Raw genomic sequence first — 18,760 nt, 5'->3', positions numbered from 1 at the left:
CAGTGCTTAGCCTCGCATCCTGAGCGTAACATTTTAGCTTTTTATGGTAGCCAACCATGCTTGGGGAGACTGTCCTGCTTCAATGGCTGTAAAGGCCTGAATGATCATGGCTGCATTACACTGTTGTGAGACTCTAATCTTGCATATACACCACAGGCAAACCAAGGAGACCAACACCAGAAGGCCTGCTAACGCTTCCATGCCCGCCCATTCCTTCAGATGATTCATGGCTGCAGCAATCCATGATGATAATCCTGTGGCTAGTCCTGCGTCCACTCTGGTAGAATTTGCTGTAACAATGGCCACTCTCAGCTGCTCATCATAGTATCGAATTCTTCAGTCCAATTCACCTAAAATATAGCTAGACAATTAGAGGAAGATATGAGAAGATGGAAAGAGCTCCCATGCTCATGGCTTGGCAGGATTAACATAGTAAAAATGGCCATCTTACCAAAAGCAATCTACAGATTCAATGCAATTCCTATCAAATTACCAACACAATTCTTTACAGACCTGGAAAGAAAAATTCTCAACTTCATATGGAATAACAAGAAACCCAGATTGTTTTATTGTAAAACAATCCTCTACAATAAAAGATCTTCTGGAGGTATCTCCATCCCTGATCTTAAGTTGTACTATAGAACAACAGTTTTAAAAATTGCATGGTACTAGCATAGAAACAGAATGGTGGATCAATGGAACCGAACAGAGGACCCAGAAATAAACCCACACACTTATGGACACCTGATTTTTGACAAAGACGCCAAAACCATACAATGGAAAAAAGATAGCATCTTCAACAAAGGATGCTGAATCTTAACGTAGAGTGATGTGTGCTGGGGGTGGTGGCATCAGCTATAACCAGAATGCTTAGATGCCGAAGGGTCAGTGTGGAACAAGCAGCTGCACAAAACACCAAGTAGCAGAGGAAGCCTGTCTTTAAAGAAGGTGGTAGCATCTAAGCCCAGAGACACTTGCCAGTGAGCAAAGATGAGGCATCTTAAGATTGTTTCCCTGCTTTCTAACAGAAATATTACTGTTTTTCCAAATGTTTGGTCAGTCATGTCCTCAAAGGCACAGAGAACTCATAAACATTTTCTGTTCTCTTTCTTAAAAATAATAATTGTAGTTAACACTTCTTGAAAAAAATAACATGTGTTTGAGTTGTTGAAAAACACTTTACAGATTTAAAAAAATCTGTAAACAGGTATAAAGCTTCTTTGTAGCTCAGGAAGGTTGGACTAGCAGGCATTAGTAAAGCAAATGGAAACCACTTTATACATCAGCACAGTAATTTCATAAAATGTAGAAAGAATGCACACTTAGGCAGTGGAGCTGAGTTCTGCAGAGCATCAGTGAAATCATAGCACAGGTAACCGAAATTTGACAGTAGCTAGACACATTAACCTTTAACATCATACAAAATATCAAAAGCTACATGATAGGAGCTGTCTGTATTTACTTATTATTTCAAGGGACAAGAAAGTCAACTGGCCTGTGTTCAAATTACTACAATTGTGAAGTGTAGGTAAGGTTACTATCCATCACAGTTACCTATTGTTTAATACATTACTTGTAAGTCACTTAGCACATTCATTGAACCATAAAGACCATATTAGGTGTAATATAATTATAGCATTGGAAGAAATTCTTCCCATCTGCTTAAAAAATGCCCTTCTTCCTGCACTTGCCAGCACTTCTGGTGGTATGTGTGATGCTAAATCGTATGATGATGACTTTTGTGAAGGCTTATCAGTTACTAGTAATTTCAGCTTGTCAAGTTCCTCTTTCATTCTCTTGGAATAAGCATTTTAGGCACTATTTATATCAGTAGTTTCTTAGGACAATGAGTATTTTTTAACTACAATATATCCCACAACTTAACAGAATAGTAGCCCAGTTCATAGAGCTATAGAAGTCATGTTGTTTAACAGGATTTTAGTTTTTTACATGGTAAAAGCAAAACAAAACAAAACAAAACACACACACACACAAAAAAAAAAACTGGTGCTTTGAAGAGAATCTAGAAAACAAATATAATGTAAAATTAAAAGTGTTTGGAGAATATAACCAAATTATGAAATTTTCAATTCAGTTAATGAATTTAACTTTCGTGGTCAAGATACCAGTTCATCACCTATTCAGATTTTTTTATAACAGCATGAGATTTCAAATTATAATATCATAGCATCGAAGAATAGACTGACTCCAATCATGTATGGCTGAACAAACTAATATTTACTTTACTGAGGAACTTTGCATGTGTGGAAACATAAGCTGCACAACCCATCATTTAGGGAAGAGTAGAAAGATACTTCTGGGTTTTTTTTCACCATGCTAACACTGTGCTGTTGTTCATAACCCCTAATAATTAGGAAAGCCCTTGAGTGGTTTCTAACAAGAATTCTGTTGAGGAAGAAATGAAGTGCAAAGAATGTTCAGTGATTATTGGATAGCAAGATGTAGGTAAAAGGAAGTGTGGACAGACATGCACTATATTAGATTTCCCTATTAATTCCTGTTGCAAACATTATCCAAGAACTCTCTAAGAGCTAATTACAAAATATACCCTGACCTTTAACAATAATGTGTGGGGCTAAACTGTAACCTTCAACATCGTGCAGAATTTGTCTTTAAACACTTCCTCTAGAAAACACATAGCTCAATGTGCTAAGATATTCTCTGATAATAACCACAACAGGATCATAACAAACCCATATTTTAAAACCTAATAAAGTCTTCTGTGGGGGTGGTTTAACCACTTCCTCCCTGTCCCCTCCCTTTTAACAAGCAGGAACTAATTTATCTGAGAAGATAAAAGCAAGAGCTCCCTACAGATTGTAAGGAAACTAAATCCTCAAACATAAAATTCCTGAGTGGTAGGGTGGTCTGGGTAGATTTTTGTAAAAGGAGGCTTCTGTTACTTACAGTGTCACAGATGCAAAGGCAGGTTAAATGAGACTTGTAGTTGTATACAAGCTGAGTGCAGAAAGAAGAAATGGTACCACAGTATCAGTTTCAACCATAACTCTATGTATTTTCCAACTTGGACTATTATTTACCTGTTTGTAACCTAATGCTGATATGTAGACATTAAAAAAGTTTGAGGATGACAGGAAAGTCTGCTCTGAACAACATGAGAAGACTAAAGACCCCATAGTTTCAGTCAGAGCCAAATCTTCCTCTTTCTTTCAAAGAAAGAAATCAGAAAATCCCATCTCTTATATAAACCTTTCAGAAAACTGGCATATTTGATCTGCACACAGGTGGTCCAAATGTGTCCCACAGGACTGACCTCCCGACTGAAACCTCCACAAAACATGTTAATTCCTATTCCCTTGTTCCTTCCTACTTACCCTTTGACCCTGCTCCATTTGTTGGTCATTTACTTGATTGTACATTAAGTACAATTGTGTGGACCCTGGAAAATTATAAAGCACAAAAATATCACAATCTCATGTGATATATATTTTTCTGTGTCATCTTTATTCTCTCTCTCTGTATATATATATATCAGTATACTCATATAATAGTAGTCTATAATTTCCATAAAGTAATAAGTGATAGATGTACAAATACATAAAAGTCAGATTCTAGCCCTCCTTTGGCTCTTACATATTTGTATAGTCTATCATCACGATATGTCTCATAGAGTTTTCTGCAGATTTTTCTATCTTTTTCAAAATAAAGGAATTCAAAGAAGTAAATCCTAATTTCCCCTAAATAAAAACTTAATTAAAAAGTGTTATTTCATTACTGAAGCTTACATGTTTTCGCACAATTTGGCAACATGTTTTTACTCCTCTTCTTCTCACATACTTTTTTTTTTTGAAAGATAAAAGCCAAATGCCAAATGGAGGGAAAATGTGTGCACAGGATTTTATAATGTGACAGACGCAGGCAGAAATAAGAAGTAAATTGTCTCCTTTTATAGAATTTCCTTTGTAGCTCCTGTGACATCACGACCCCTGGTGTTGCATTACTATATTCTTCTCTACACCCTTCAGAGACTGTTATAAGAACTTGATTCCATGGTCACCAAAGTTTGCTTTTTAGTCTGTGTTTTTCTTCTCTGATCCTCACTCACAACACATGCACTTGTCTTTTTTAGGAGATACCATTTTAACCAAAAACTCAGGGAAACTCGGATTGTGTAAACTTTCTTTGTTACTGATGTTTTTGGTTCTGGGTATGAGCATGCGGTCTACCTAAATACTTTTTAGATAAAGAAAGAAAACCACTATGAAACCGAGTTACTCCTTTATGTTGAGTGGCATCAACTCTGTAGTGTTGACTCAGGTGGCTATAAACTAAGACTATCTGTTTGCTCTTAACCTTTGTACTACTTTGACTCCATTGATATAAATAGCTAGAAAACAGTCTGTTATTATTCTGTCCCTTATTTCATTCCCTCTCCTTTACCAACAGGAAAATTCTGGAGAAGTGAATGTCTATTTGAGCTTCTTCCAGAATGAGAGAAAGGACTATCCACCAATGCATAATGTATTCCTTTTCCTATTCTTGTAAGCTTTAAGCAGGGGGGAAAAATCCTACAGCTATTGGTCTTCCTAAAATTTCTTTGCTGATGACAAACTCATCCCCTCCCTATATCCACAGCTTTGCCACATAACTTTGTAGATTATTTAGATCAGTGGTTCTCAACTTATCTATAGCTGCCACCCTTTGATACAGTTTTTCATGTGGTGGTGACCCTCAACCATAAGATTATTTTCATTGCTATTTCATAATTGCAAATTTGCTACTGTTATGAATCATAATGTAAACCTCTGATATGCAGAAAATCTGATATGCGACCCTGGGGAAGCTCATTTGACTAACCCCCCCAAGAGGTCATGACCCACAGGTTGAGGACAACTGCTTTAGATCCTTTTCTCCATTTGAAGAACCTATTTCTCCAGCACTTAAAACAGAGTTGAGATACACATCTCACTACTAAATGGTATTTTAGCTAAGGTGACACAAGGAGAGAATTGAAAATGTTTTGTGCTTTGAGCTTTGCTTGTCTTCTAGTTGTTCTGGAAACTGCCAGCTGCCATGTAGATGAACTGTGAAAAAGAATGAGACAAAGTAGAGCTCGCTTCGTGAGAAATATGTACAGCCATGTAAACATATGTGCTTAATGTTAACAATAAGTGGTTTAGGTATTGAGAAACACGTAACTTAGTCCTGTCACCCCAGATAACAATAACCTAAGACATGTGAATAAAGCCATGATAACCTGTACCTCCCTTAAAATACCAACTGACATCAAGCAAGGGGAAAGACCTAGAATCATGAAAAAAAAAATCACCAGATAATCTCAGCCCAAATTACCATTGCACAACATCATAAGCTATTTCAAGCCATTAAGTTTCAAATAATTTATAAAACAAGAAAATTCAAGTCCATTGGAAGGGAAATAGAATTTGCTTATTAGAAAAATTGTCCAATTTTAGCCAAGGATGGTGGCACATCTTTAATCACAGCACTAAGGGAGACAAAGGCAGGCAGAACACTCTAAGTTCAATGCCAGCCTGGTCTACAAAGTGAGTCCTAGACAGCCAAGCTACAGAGAAACCCTGTTGGCAAAACAAAACAATACAAAAAACTAACTACCAAAAAAACGTCCTAAATTTCAACATGGGTTTAGGTTTTGGTGTTTGGAAAATAAATATTTGTTTTGGCAAATGTTTGCCATCAGCATGTTAGAGAGTAGTAATGTATGTTCACAGTTTCCATTATTGCAATTACCCCAAAGAAAAATGTATCCACCTTGGACCAAAGAGTGAAAACCAGAGGCAACATTATCAGCTCATATTACAGCCTTACCTGTGCACAACCTAAGGACCCTAGAAGTAGACCAGAGATGAAAAATTCAGACTGATAAATGTAGGAAGAAAGAGTAGACATAGACAGCATGAATATTTCCAACACTTTCATGGTTGGAAATTATCACTGTGAGACCAGAAGAAAATTCAAGCACCCAATACAAAGATCTTGCAGAGGTCAAAACTTAGATCTTTTCCTGACAACCTAAGGAAAAAAAAATCCAATTTACCAAGTTTCTAAGGATTTAGTTTACCTTGTAATTCCCCTTTGAAATCCTCACAAATATATAAGACAATAACTTTTGTAGACGTTAAATCTATCCTCCTGTCTGTAGTAACTCTGGCAATACTGAAAGTGCTGTGCTCTCATGCTGAAAGCTGAGCCCACTGAACTCTTTTTTTATCACCTTCTCACGGCACAGGAGTGGAAGCAGATTTCTGCAAGAAGACACAGGAAGCTATCTGGGTTTCAATACCTAGAAACAGATGAAGTGCCTGCAGTCAAAAATTACTCAAATGTTTCTTGACAAAAAAAAAAAAATCTCATTTACTCAGACTTCATGTGTACATCTTTTTCTACTGAAGTAACTTTTCATTGATTTCTGGGTGCAAGGTGAAGAGATGAACAGAAATCAAGTTGTGATCAGTAGGTAGCTAATTTCATTTCCTTTTAAACTGCCTTAAATAATGACCCCCTCTGCACTGGCTTCCATGTAGGATTACACTTATTTCAGAACATATGTTGTACCTTCTGGTAGATATAAGCCTTTCAATGGACAGAGTTATATGCTATCCATACATGAATACCCAAGACCAGAATCATAAATTATTTTTAGTAGTCATTAATATTTTTAATTCATTTTAGCTAATAGATAAAAAACAAGTTCATGAATATTTAGACAAACAACAAATACCTCAAAGGGATTAATTAAGTTAGTAAAATGATTAGTTCAAAAGTGAAAAAAAAAGAGAGAGATCCTGGATATATTGTTCAAACCCTTTAAAGATGAGGTAAGAAATGGGTTGTTCAAACAGTCTCAGTGTAAATGATCCTTAATTCTGTAAAGGATCACAAACACATTCAGCTTAATAGCTCTCAGGCTTAGAAGCTTCTAGAAGCTTAGTAAGGAAAGAACTTCTCTTTGGAATGGAACACATTTTAAACTTCTCTCTGGAATTGACTCAAGGATTCATATATATTTATTTACCTGCATTAGGTATGTATCAGTGATAAACCAGGTGCAGTAAGTAGTGAACAGACCATTCTGCACTTTTTTGATTTTTTTATTCTATTTTTTATTAATTACACTTTATTCACTTTGTATCCCCCAATAAGCCCCTCCCTCCTCCCTTCCCAATCCCTCCCTTGCTCCACCCGCTGCATGCATGCCCCTCCCCAAGTCCACTGATAGGGGAGGTCTTCCTCTCATTCCTTCTGATCCTAGCCTATCACATCTCATCAGGAGTGGCTGCATTGCTATCTTCTGTGGCCTAGTAAGGCTGCTCTCCCCTCAGGGGGAAGTGATCAAAGAGCAGGCCAATAAGTTCATGTCAGAGGCAGTTCCTCTTCCCATTACTATGGAACTCACTTGGACACTGAACTGTTATGGGCTACATCTGTGCAGAGTTCTAGGTTATCTCCATTCATGGTACTTGGTTGTAGTATGAGTCTCTGGAAAGACCCCTGTGTTCAAGTTTTTTGGTTCTGTTGCTCTCCTTGTGGAGCTCCTGTTCTCTCCAGATCTTACTATATCCCACTTCTTTCATAAGATTCCATGCACTGTTTTAAAGGAAGCAGTTCCTCATGGTATACATTTACTTTACCTGGTCAAACTGTGGTACACAAATTCTCACCATTTCTTTTTTATTTTTTTAATTAAATTTTTATATTTTATATTAGTTACAGTTTAATCACTTTGTGTCCCAGCTGTATCCTCTCCCTCTCTCCTTCCCAATTCTACCCTCCCTCTTTTAACTCCTCCCATTCCCCTCTCCAAGTCTACTGATAGGGGAGGTTCTCCTCCCCTTCCATCTGACCCTAGTATATCAGGTCTCATCAGGACTGGCTGCATTGTCCTCCTCTGTGGCCTGGCAAGGCTGCTCCCCCCTTGGGGGGTGTCAAAAAGCCCTCCACTGAGTTCATATCAGAGACAGTCCCTGTTCCCCTTACTAAGGGAAACACTTGGAGAATGAGTTGCCTTGCGCTAAATCTGAGCAGGGAGAATAGGTTGTCACAATGCATGGTCCTTGGTTGGAGTATCAGTCTCAGAAAAAACACCTGGGCCCTGATGTTAGGGTTCTGTTGCTCTCTTTGTGGAGCTCCTGACCTCTCCAGGTCCCATTCTCTCCCCTTTCTCTCATAAGATACCCTGCACTCTACTCAAAGTTTGGTTAAGAGTCTCAGCTTCTGCTTTGATCCACTGCTGGGTAGACAGCAGTCTTTCAGAGGTCCTCTGTGGTAGGCTCAGGTCCTGTTTCCTGTTTTTTCATTCTTCCAATGTCCATCCTGTTTGTCTTTCTGAGTGGGGGTTGGTCATCTTAACCAGGGACCTCCTCCTTGCTTAGCTTCTTTAGGTGTAAAGATTTTAGTGTGTTTATCCTATACTATACGTCTGTATCCACTTATAAGTGAGTATATACCGTGTTTCTTTCTGCTTCTTGAGATACCTCACTTAGGATGATCTTTTCTAGATCCCATCATTTTCCTGTAAATTTCATGATTTTCTTAGTTTTAGTATTTTCTTGGCTGAGTAGTACTCCTTTGTGTAAATGTACCACAATTTCTGTATCCTTTCACCAATTGAGGGACATCTGGGTTATTTCCAGCTTCTGGCTGTTATAAATAAAGCTGTAATGAACATGGTTGAACAAATGTCCTCCTTGTTGTGTACTTGAGCATATTTTGGATATTTGCCTAGGAGTTGTATAGCTGGATCTTGAGGTCTATTCCTAATTGTCTGAAAAAGCATCAGATTGATTTCCAAAGTGGTTGTACAAATTTACATTCCCACCAACAATGGAGGAGGGTTCCCCTTTCTCCATTTCCTCTTCAGCATGTGTTGTCACTTGAGTTTTTGATCTTAGCTATTCTGATGGATGTAAGGTGAAATCTCAGGGTTGTTTTGATATGCATCTCTCTGATGACTAAGGACATTGAACATTTTTGAAGTGTTTCTCTGCCATCCTATATTCCTCTGAGATAATTTTCTCTTTAATTCTGTACCCTGTTTTTTAATTGGATTACTTGGTTTGTTGCTTTTTAACTTCTTGAGTTCCTGATATATTCTGGATATTCTGTCAGATATAGTGTTGGTGAAGATCCTTTCCCACTCTGTAGGCTGTTGTTTTGTTCTAATGACAGTGTTCTTTGCTTTACAGAGCTTTTCAATTTCATAAGGTCCCATTTATTGTTTCTTGATCTTAGAACCTGTGCTGTTGGTGTTCTGTTCAGGAAGTTGTCTCCTGTGCCATTGAGGTCAAGGCTCTTCCACACTTTTTCTTCTAACAGGTTTAGTGTGTGTGGTTTTATGTTAAGGTCTTCAGTTTTGTGCAGGGTGACAAAACTTTTTTTTTTGCATTTTTCTGCATGTAGACATATAGTTGGACCAGCACCATATATTGAAGATGCTATCTTTTTTCCATTGTGTGGTTTTGGCTTCTTTGTAAAAAATCAAGTATCTGTAGGAGTGTGGATTTATTTCTGGGTCTTCTACTCGGTTCCATTGATCCACCATTCTGTTTCTATACCAATATCATGCAGTTTTTATTACTATTGCTCTGTAGTAAAGTTTGAGATCAGACCTGGAGATACCTCCAGACTATCTGTTGTTGTACAGAATCTTTTTGTCAATTCTGGATGTTTTGGTTTTCCATATGAAGTTGAGAATTGGCCTTTCAAGGTCTGTAAAGAATTGTGTTGGTATTTTGATAGGAATTGCATTGAATCTGTAGATTGCTTTTGGCACAATGGCCATTTTCACTATGTTAATCCTACTGATCCATGAGCACAGGTGATCTTTCCATCTTCTGATATCTTCTTCTTCAATGCCTTTCTTCAGAGACTTGAAGTTTTTTTCAACAGGTCTTTCACTTGGTTTGTTAGAGTCACACCAAGGTATTTTATGTTATAAGTGGCTACTGTGAAGAGTATTTTTCTCTAATTTCTTTCTCTTCCATTTGTCTTTCGTATACAGGAGGGCTACTAATTTTTTGAAGTTAATTTTGTATCCAGCCACTTTGCTGAAGGTGTTTATAAAAAGAAGGAGTTCTCTGGTTGAAATTTTGGAGTCTCTTGTGTATACTATCATATCATCTGCAAATGATACTTTGACTTCTTCCTTTCTGATTTGTAGCCCCTTGATCTCCTTTAGTTTTCCTATTGTTGTAGCTAGGAGCTCAAGTACTATGTTGAAGATATAGGGAGAGAGTGGGCAGCCTTGCCTTGTCCCTGATTTTAGTGGGATTGATTTAAGTTTCTCTCTGTTTAGTTTGCTGTTGGGTGTAGGTTTGCTGTATATTGTCTTACTATGTTTAGGTCTGTGCCTTGTATGCCTGATTTCTCCAAGACTTTAAACATGAATGGTTACTGGATTTTGTCAAATGCTTTTTTCAGCATCTCAGGAGATGATCATGTAGTTTTTCTCCTTCAGTTTGTTTATATGGTGGATTGCATTGATGGATTTCTGTATATTGAACCACCCTTGCATGCCTGGGATGAAGCCTACTTGGTCATGGTGGATGATATCTTTTGTGTGTTCTTGGATTCAGTTTGCCAGTATTTTATTGAGTATTTTTGCATCAATGTTCATAAGAGAGATAGGTCTGAAGTTCTCTTTTTTGATTGGGTCTTTGTGTGGTTTATGTATTGAGGTGACTGTGGCTTCATAGAATGATTTTAGTAATGATCTTCTTGTTTCTATTTTGTGAAATAGTTTGAAGAGAATTGGAGTTTTCTCTTCTTTGAAGGTCTGGTAGAATTCTGAGCTGAAACCATCTGACCCTGTGCTTTTATTTTTAGAAGGGAGACTTTTGATATCCTTGGTGGATATAAGATTATTCAATCTATTTATCTGTCCTAGATTTAATTTTGGTCAATGGAATCTATCAAAAGAGGTCTGTTTCATTTAGATTTTCAAATTTTGTGGCATATAGGCTTTTTAAGTAAGACCTAATGATTGTTTGGGTTTCCTCAGTGTCTGCTCTTATGTCCCCCTTTTCATTTTTGATTTTGCTGATTTGGATAGTTTTTCTCTGCCTTTTAGATTGGCTAAGGGTTTGTCTATCTTGTTGATTTTCTCAAAGAACCAGCTCTTGATTTCATTGTTTCTTTGAATTATTTTCTTTGTTTCTAATTTATTGATTTCAGCTCTGAGCTTGAATATTTCCAACTGTCTATTCCTCTTGGGTGTGTCTGGTTCTTTTTTTTCCGAGGGCTTTCAGGTGAGCCATTAAGTTGCTTGTATGAGATGTTTCAAGTTTCTTCTTGAAGGCACTTAGGGCTATGAATTTTCCTTTTAGCATTGCTGTCATTGTAGCCCATAAGTTTGGGTATGTTGTGCCTTAATTTTCATTGAATTCTAGGAAGTCTTTGATTTCTTTCTTTGTTTCTTCACTAATCCAGCTGACATTGAATAAGGAGTTGTTCATTTTCGGTGTGTGTAGGCTTTTTGCTATTTCTATTGTTGTTGAAGTCCAGCTTTAGTTCATAGTGGTCAATTAGGATACAAGGGAATATTTCAATCTTTTATCTGTTGAAGCTTGCTTTGTAACCAACTATATGGTTTATTTGGAGAATGTTCCATGAGGTGCTGAAAAGAAGGTATACTCTTTTGAATTTGGGTGAAAAGTTCTGTAGACATCTATTAGGCCCATTTGATTTAAAACCTCTGTATGTGCCTTTATTTCCCTAGTTAGCTTCTGTCTAGATGATCTCTCCCCTTGTGAGAGTCGAGTGTTGAAGTCTCCCACTGTTAAGGTTTTGGGATCAATATGTGATTTCAGCTTTAACAATGTTTCATTTACAAATATAGGTGCTCTTGTATTTGGGGCATAGATGTTTAGAATTGTGATGTCCTCCTGGTGGATTTTTCCTTTGATGAGAATGAAGTGCCCCTCCTCATATTTTTTAATTAATTTTGGTTGATAGTCTATGTTATTAGATATTAGGATAGCTACCCCAACTTGTTTTCTGGGTTCCTTTGCTTGAAAAACATTTTTTCCAGCCCTTTACTCTGAGGTAGTGTTTATCTTTGTTGTGGAGGTGTTTTTTGGATGTAGCAGAATGTTGGATTCTGTTTCTGCAAACATTCTTTTAGTCTGTGTCTTTTAGAGAGTTGAGTCCATTGATATTGAGAGATAATCGTGACCAATGAATGTTAGTTGCTTTTATTGTGGAGTTGGTGGTGTTGCTGTATTTCAATGCTTGTTTTCTTTTAATATTTTGTTGTAAAGTCATCTATAGCCTATGTTTTCTTGGGTGTAGTTGCATTTGCTGGATTTTAGTTTTTCTTCAAGTTTCTTCTTTAGAGCTGGATTGCTGTGTAGATATTGCTTAAATTTAGTTTTGTCATAGAATATTTTGTTTTCTCCATCTATGTTGATTGAACACTTTGCAGGGTATAGTAGTCTAGGTTGGCATCTGTGGTCCCTTAAAGTCTGCATGACATTTGCCCAGGCCCTTCTGGCTTTCATAGTTTCTGGTCTGGTGTGATTCTGATATGTCTACCTTTATATGTTACTTGGGCCTTTTCCCTTACTGCATTTAATATATATATATTTTTGTTCTGTAGATTTATGACTATGTCGTGGCTTGAGGAGTTTCTTTTCTTTTATTTATTTATTTATCTATCTATCTATCTATTTATTTATTTATTTTTGACATTTGCTCAACAATGTCCATAGCAGCTCTATTTGTAATAGCCAGAATCTGGAAACAGCCCTGATGCCCCTCAATTGAGAAATGCATACAAAAATTATGGTTCATCAATGATTTTTTTTAATTTTATTTTATTTTCTTATTAGTTACATTTTATTAACTCTGTATCCCAGCCGTGTCCCACTCCCTCATTCTCTCCCAATCCCACCCTCCCTTCCTCATATCCACCCTGCCCCTTTCCAAGTCCATTGATAGGGGAGGACCTCCTCCCCATTCATCCGATCCTGTTTTATCAGATATCTTCAGGACTGGCTGCAAGCCCTCTGCTGTGGCCTAACAGGACTGCTCCTCCCTTGGGGGGTGGGGAGGTCAAAGAGCCAGTCATTGAGTTCCTATTAGAAATAATCCTTGTTCCGCTTACTGTGGAAAACCAATTGGTGACTGAGCTACCACGGGCTACATCAGAGCAGAGGTTCTAGGTTATATCCATACATGGTCCTTGGTTGAATGTCAGTCTCAGAAAAGACCCTGTGCCCAGATATATTTGGTCCTTGTGGAGCTCCTATCCTTTCCCCATCAGACTAACTCCCCTTCTTTCTTATGATTCCCTGTACTCTGCCAAAGGTTTGGTCATGAGTCTTTGCTTTGAAAACACTGCTAGTTAGAGTTTTTCAGATGTGCTCAGTAGACTCCTGTCATACGTTCAATGCACATCCCATCTGTCTTTCTAAATGAGGATTGATCATCTTAACCCATGTCCGCTCAATTGATTATCTTTTTTAGGTGTATAGATTTCATTATGTTTATCATATCTTATAGGCCTATATAAGTGAGAATATCCCATGTTTGTCTTTCTCCTTCTGGGATATTTCACTCAGAATGATCTTTTCTAGATCCCACCATTTGCCTGCAAATTTCATGATTTCCTCCTTTTGACTACTGAGTAGTATTCCATTGTGTAAAAATACCACAAATTCTGTACCCATTCCTCCGTTGATGGACATCTGGATTGCTTCCAGATTCTGGCCATTACAAACAAAGCCGCTATAAACATGGTTGAGCAAGTATCCCTTTTGTGTACTTGAGCAAAGTTTGGGTATGTACCTAGCAGTAGTATAGCTGGGTCTTGAGGAAGCACTATTCCTAATTGTCTTTGAAAGTGCCAGATAGATTTCCAAAGTGGTTGTACCAGTTTACATTCCCACCAGCAATGGAGGAGGGTTCGCCTTTCTCCACAACCTCTCCAGCATGTGTTGTCTCTTGAATTTTTCATTTTGATCATTCTGATGGGCGTAAGGTGAAATCTCAGGGTCGTTTTGATTTGCATTTCCCTAATGGCTAATGAGGTTGAGCATTTCTTTAAGTGTTTCTCTGTCATTTGAAATTCCTCTGTAGAGAATTCTCTGTTTATCTCTGTTCCCCATTTTTTTAATTGGATTACTTGGTTTGCTGCTTTTCAGCTTCTTTAGTTCTTTGTATATACTAGATATTAGTCCTCTGTCAGATAAAGGGTTAGTGAAGATTCTTTCCCAATCTGTAGGCAGTCGTTTTGTTTTGATGATGGTGTCCTTTGCTTTACAGAAGCTTTTCAGTTTCATGAGGTCCCATTTATTGATTGTTGCTCTTAGAGCCTGTGCTGTTGATGTTCTGTTCAGGAAGTTTTCTCCTGTGCCAAAGAGTTTTAGGCTCTTCCCCACTTTTTCTTCTAACAGATTTAGAGTATCTGGTTTTATGTTGAGGTCTTTGATCCACCTGGGCTTCAGTTTTGTGCAGGGTGATAAGTATGCATCTATTTGTATTTTTCTACATGTACACATCCAGTTGTACCAGCACCATTTGTTGAAAATGCTGTCCTTTTTCCATTGAATTGTTTTGGCATCTTTGTCAAAGGTCAGGTGTCCATATGTGTGTGGGTTTATTTCTGGGTCCTCTGTTCGGTTCCATTGATCCACCATTCTTTTTCTATGCCAGTACCATGCAGTTTTTTTACTGTTGCTCTATAGTACACCTTAAGATCAGGGATGGAGATACCCCCAGAAGATCTTTTATTGTAGAGGATTATTTTAGCAATTCTGGGTTTCTTGTTATTCCATATGAAGTTGAGAATTTTTCTTTCCAGGTCTGTAAAGAATTGTGTTGGTAATTTGATGGGAATTGCATTGAATCTGTAGATTGCTTTTGGTATGATGGCCATTTTTACTATGTTAATTCTGCCAAGCCATGAGCATGGGAGATCTTTCCATCTTCTGATATCTTCTTCTAATTCTTTCTTCAGAGACTTGAAATTTTTTTCATACAAATATTTGATTTGCTTGGTTAGGGTTACTCCAAGGTACTTTATGTCATTTGTGGCTATTGCGAAGGATGTTGTTTCCCTAATTTCTCTCTCAGCCCTTTTGTCTTTTGTATATAGGAGGGCTACTGATTTTTTTGAATTAATTTTTTATCTGGTCACATTGCTGAAGGTGTTTATCAGCTGTAGGAGTTCCCTGGTAGAGTTTTTGGGGTCACTCAGGTATGCTATCATATCATCTGCAAATAGTGATAATTTGACTTCTTCTTTTCCAATTTATATCCCCTTGATCTCCTTCAACTGTCTTATTGCTCTAGCCAGGACTTCCAGAACTATGTTGAAGAGATATGGAGAGAGTGGGAAGCCTTGTCTTGTCCCTGATTTCAGTGGGATTGCTTTAAGTTTCTCTCTGTTCAGTTTGATGTTGGCTATAGGCTTGCTGTATATCGCCTTTACTATGTTTAGATATGTGCCTTGTATCCCTGATCTCTCCAATACTTTAAACATGAATGGATGTTGGATTTTGCCAACTGCTTTTTCAGCATCTAGGGAGATTATCATGTGGTTTTTTTTCTTTCAGTTTGTTAATATGGTGCATTACTTTGATGGATTTCCGTGTATTGAACCACCCCTGCATACCTGGGATGAAGCCTACTTGGTCATAGTGGATGATATCTTTGATGTATTCTTGTATTCAGTTTGCAAGTATTTTGTTGAGTATTTTTGCATCAATGTTCATATGGGAGATTGGTCTGAAATTCTCTTTCTTTGTTGGGTCTTTGTGAGGTATAGGTACCAAAGTGACTGTGGCTTCATAGAATGAGTTTGGTAATGTTCCTTCTAATTATATTTTGTGGAATAGTTTGAAGAGAACTGGAGTTAGCTCTTCTTTGAAGGTCTGGTAAAATTCTGCACTGAAACCATCTGGTCCTGGGCTTTGTTTGGATGGGAGACTTTCGATTACTGCTTCTATTTCCTTGAAGGATATAGGACTATTTAATTGACTTACCTGGTCCTGATTCAGCTTTGGTAAGTCGAATTGATTAAGAAAATTGTCCATTTCATTTAGGTTTTCATATTTTGTGGCATATAGACTTTTGAAGTAAGTCCTAATGATTGTTTGTATTTCTTCAGTGTCTGTAGTTATGTCCCCCTTTTCATTTCTGCTTTTTTTATTTGAATGGTGTCTCTCTGCCTTTTAGTTAGTTTGGCTAAGGGTTTGTCTATCTTGTTGATTTTCTCAAAGAACCAGCTTTTGGTTTCATTGATTCTTTGAATTGTTTTATTTGTTTCTAATTGATTGATTTCAGCCCTGGGTTTGATTATTTCCAGCCATCTACTCCTTTTTGGTGTGTCTGCTTCTTCTTTTTCTAGGGTTTTTAAATGAGCCATTAAGTTGCTTGAATGTGCTGTCTCGAATTTCTTCTTGAAGGCACTTAGTGCTATGAACTTTCCTCTTAGCACTGCTTTCATTGTGTCCCACAAGTTTGGGTATGTTGTGTCTTCATTTTCATTGAGCTCTAGGAAGATTTTAATTCATTTCTTTCTTTCTTCCCTGACCCAGCTGTCTTTAGTAGCAATTTTTCAGTTTCCATGTGTGTGTAGGCCTTTTGCTATTTCTGTTGTTGTTGAGGTCCAGCTTTATTCCATGGTGATCAGACAGGAGACAAGGGATTATTTCAATCTTTCTGTAACTGTTGAGGCTTGCTTTGTGACCAACTATGTGGTCTATTTTGGAGAAGGTTCCATGAGGTGCTGAGAAGAAGGTAAATTCTTTTGTGTTTCGGTGTAAGGTTCTGTAAATGTCAGTTAGGTCTATTTGATTCATGACCTCTGTTAGAGATATTGATTCTTTGTTAATTTCTGTTTAGTTGACCTGTCGTTTGTTGAGAGTGGGGTGTTGAAGTCTCCCAGTATTAGTGTGTGGGGATCTATGTGTGGTTTAAGTTTTATCAATGTTTCTTTCACAAATGTGGGTGCCCTTGTATTTGGGGCATAGATGTTCAGGATTGTGATGTCTTCTTGTTGGAATTTTCCCTTGATGAGTATGAAGTGTTCTTCCCCATCTCTTTTGATTAATTTTGGTTGCAAGTCTATTTTATCAGATATTAGAATGGCTACTGCTGGTGGGAATGTAAACTTGTACAACCACTTTGGAAATCAATTTGGTGCTTTCTCAGAAAATTCGGAATAGTGATTCCTCAAGATCCAGCTATAGCACTCCTAGGCATATATTCAAAAGGTGATCATCCATTCAACAAGGACATTTGCTCAACTATGTTCATAGCAGCTTTATTCATAATAACCAGGATCTAGAAAGAATCTACATGACTGAGTTTTTAAAGAAACCAAAACTATCACTACATGAGATTGTGAAGGACTATGGGAATATTCAAAATTAAAGTGAATATGTTTACTTTGTGGTCTTGCTACAGCCATAAAATAGAAAGTGGTGGTTTGAATAAGAATGATTCAGATGGGCTCCTATGCTTGTATGTGTGGTTCTTAGTTGGTGAACTGTTTAAGAAGAATTGAGAAGTATGGTTTTGTTAGAGGAGGTATATAAATGGGTATAATATTTGACTTTTTAAAGGCATAGTAGGTCAGGCCCAGTCTTGTTCTGACCTTACCTCCATCTGTGGTTTAGAGGTAAGCTGTCAGCTAAGGCTTCAGTGCCAGCCTGCCTGCAGCCATGCTCCCAATCATATTGTCATGAACTAACCTTCTGAAACTGTAAGCAAGCCCAAATGAATGTCTTCATCCATAAGTTGCTTGGTCATGCTGTCTCTTCACATCCTTTCTTTTTTAATAAGATTCTAGATTTAAGTGTATGTTGGGAAGCATTCTAAGAGGGAAAGAAGATATTTTAAATGAGGGATACAAATGAAAGGAGAGAGAGTAGTAGATTACATGTGACATGAGGGCAGAAGTGGATCTATTTGGCAGCTATGTAGTGGACCAGAAGGAGGAGGGCAGCAGTGGTAGGGAGGATAGTGGGGGAAAGGATAAACAATAACACATAAAAAGAAATATATTCAGGGCTAGGGAGATGTTCAGTCAGTAAGGGCTCAGCAAGCGTATGAGTCTGGGTTTAGTTCCTAGAACTTACATAAAAATCTGGGTGGAGTGGTGAAGACTTGTAATCCAATGCTAGAGAGGCAGAGATAGGTAGATGACTGGGGCTTGACAGCCTATTTGGTAAGTTCCCTGCCAGTGAGAGGCCTTGTCTTGGAAAACAAGGTTGATAACCCTGAAAATTTTAATATATGAAATCTTGAATAACCTCTATGGCTATTAGTTAACAACAGTTTCATGTACTCTACGTCTGATCCAACATGCCAAGGAGTACAATAGGACACTGAATTCTCTTTCATCACTTGAAATGGAAACTAAGTTTGGTGTTAGCCAACATCAACAACATCAAGAATTCTTACTGCATTTTACATAGAAATGGGGGTCTTCACCTTTGTTCAATTGTTTCAGCATTGCTGCTTCTACTTTTGAAATGAGATAAAACTACACATTTGAGTCTAGTTCAGCACTTGAGCAAAGCCCTGTACTGACCCCTTTTCTGACTTTGGTCATTTTGTGGGAATGTAGTCTCATATCAGTGACTGAAATCCTAGTTGTATAAACTTTCCTTTCTGTATATACAATCTTCACAGTGTTTTTGAGGTTTGTTAATTGCATTTTATATTTACTTTATATTAATCCAATTTAGCACTAGATTTACTTTGTATATTCTTCTCATGGTGTCAAGTACAT

Source organism: Meriones unguiculatus, chromosome 5 (assembly GCF_030254825.1).
Source record: "Meriones unguiculatus strain TT.TT164.6M chromosome 5, Bangor_MerUng_6.1, whole genome shotgun sequence".
Taxonomy (NCBI): domain Eukaryota; kingdom Metazoa; phylum Chordata; class Mammalia; order Rodentia; family Muridae; genus Meriones; species Meriones unguiculatus.
The sequence above is the reverse complement of the archived record's forward strand: the minus strand, read 5'-3'. Positions refer to the sequence as shown.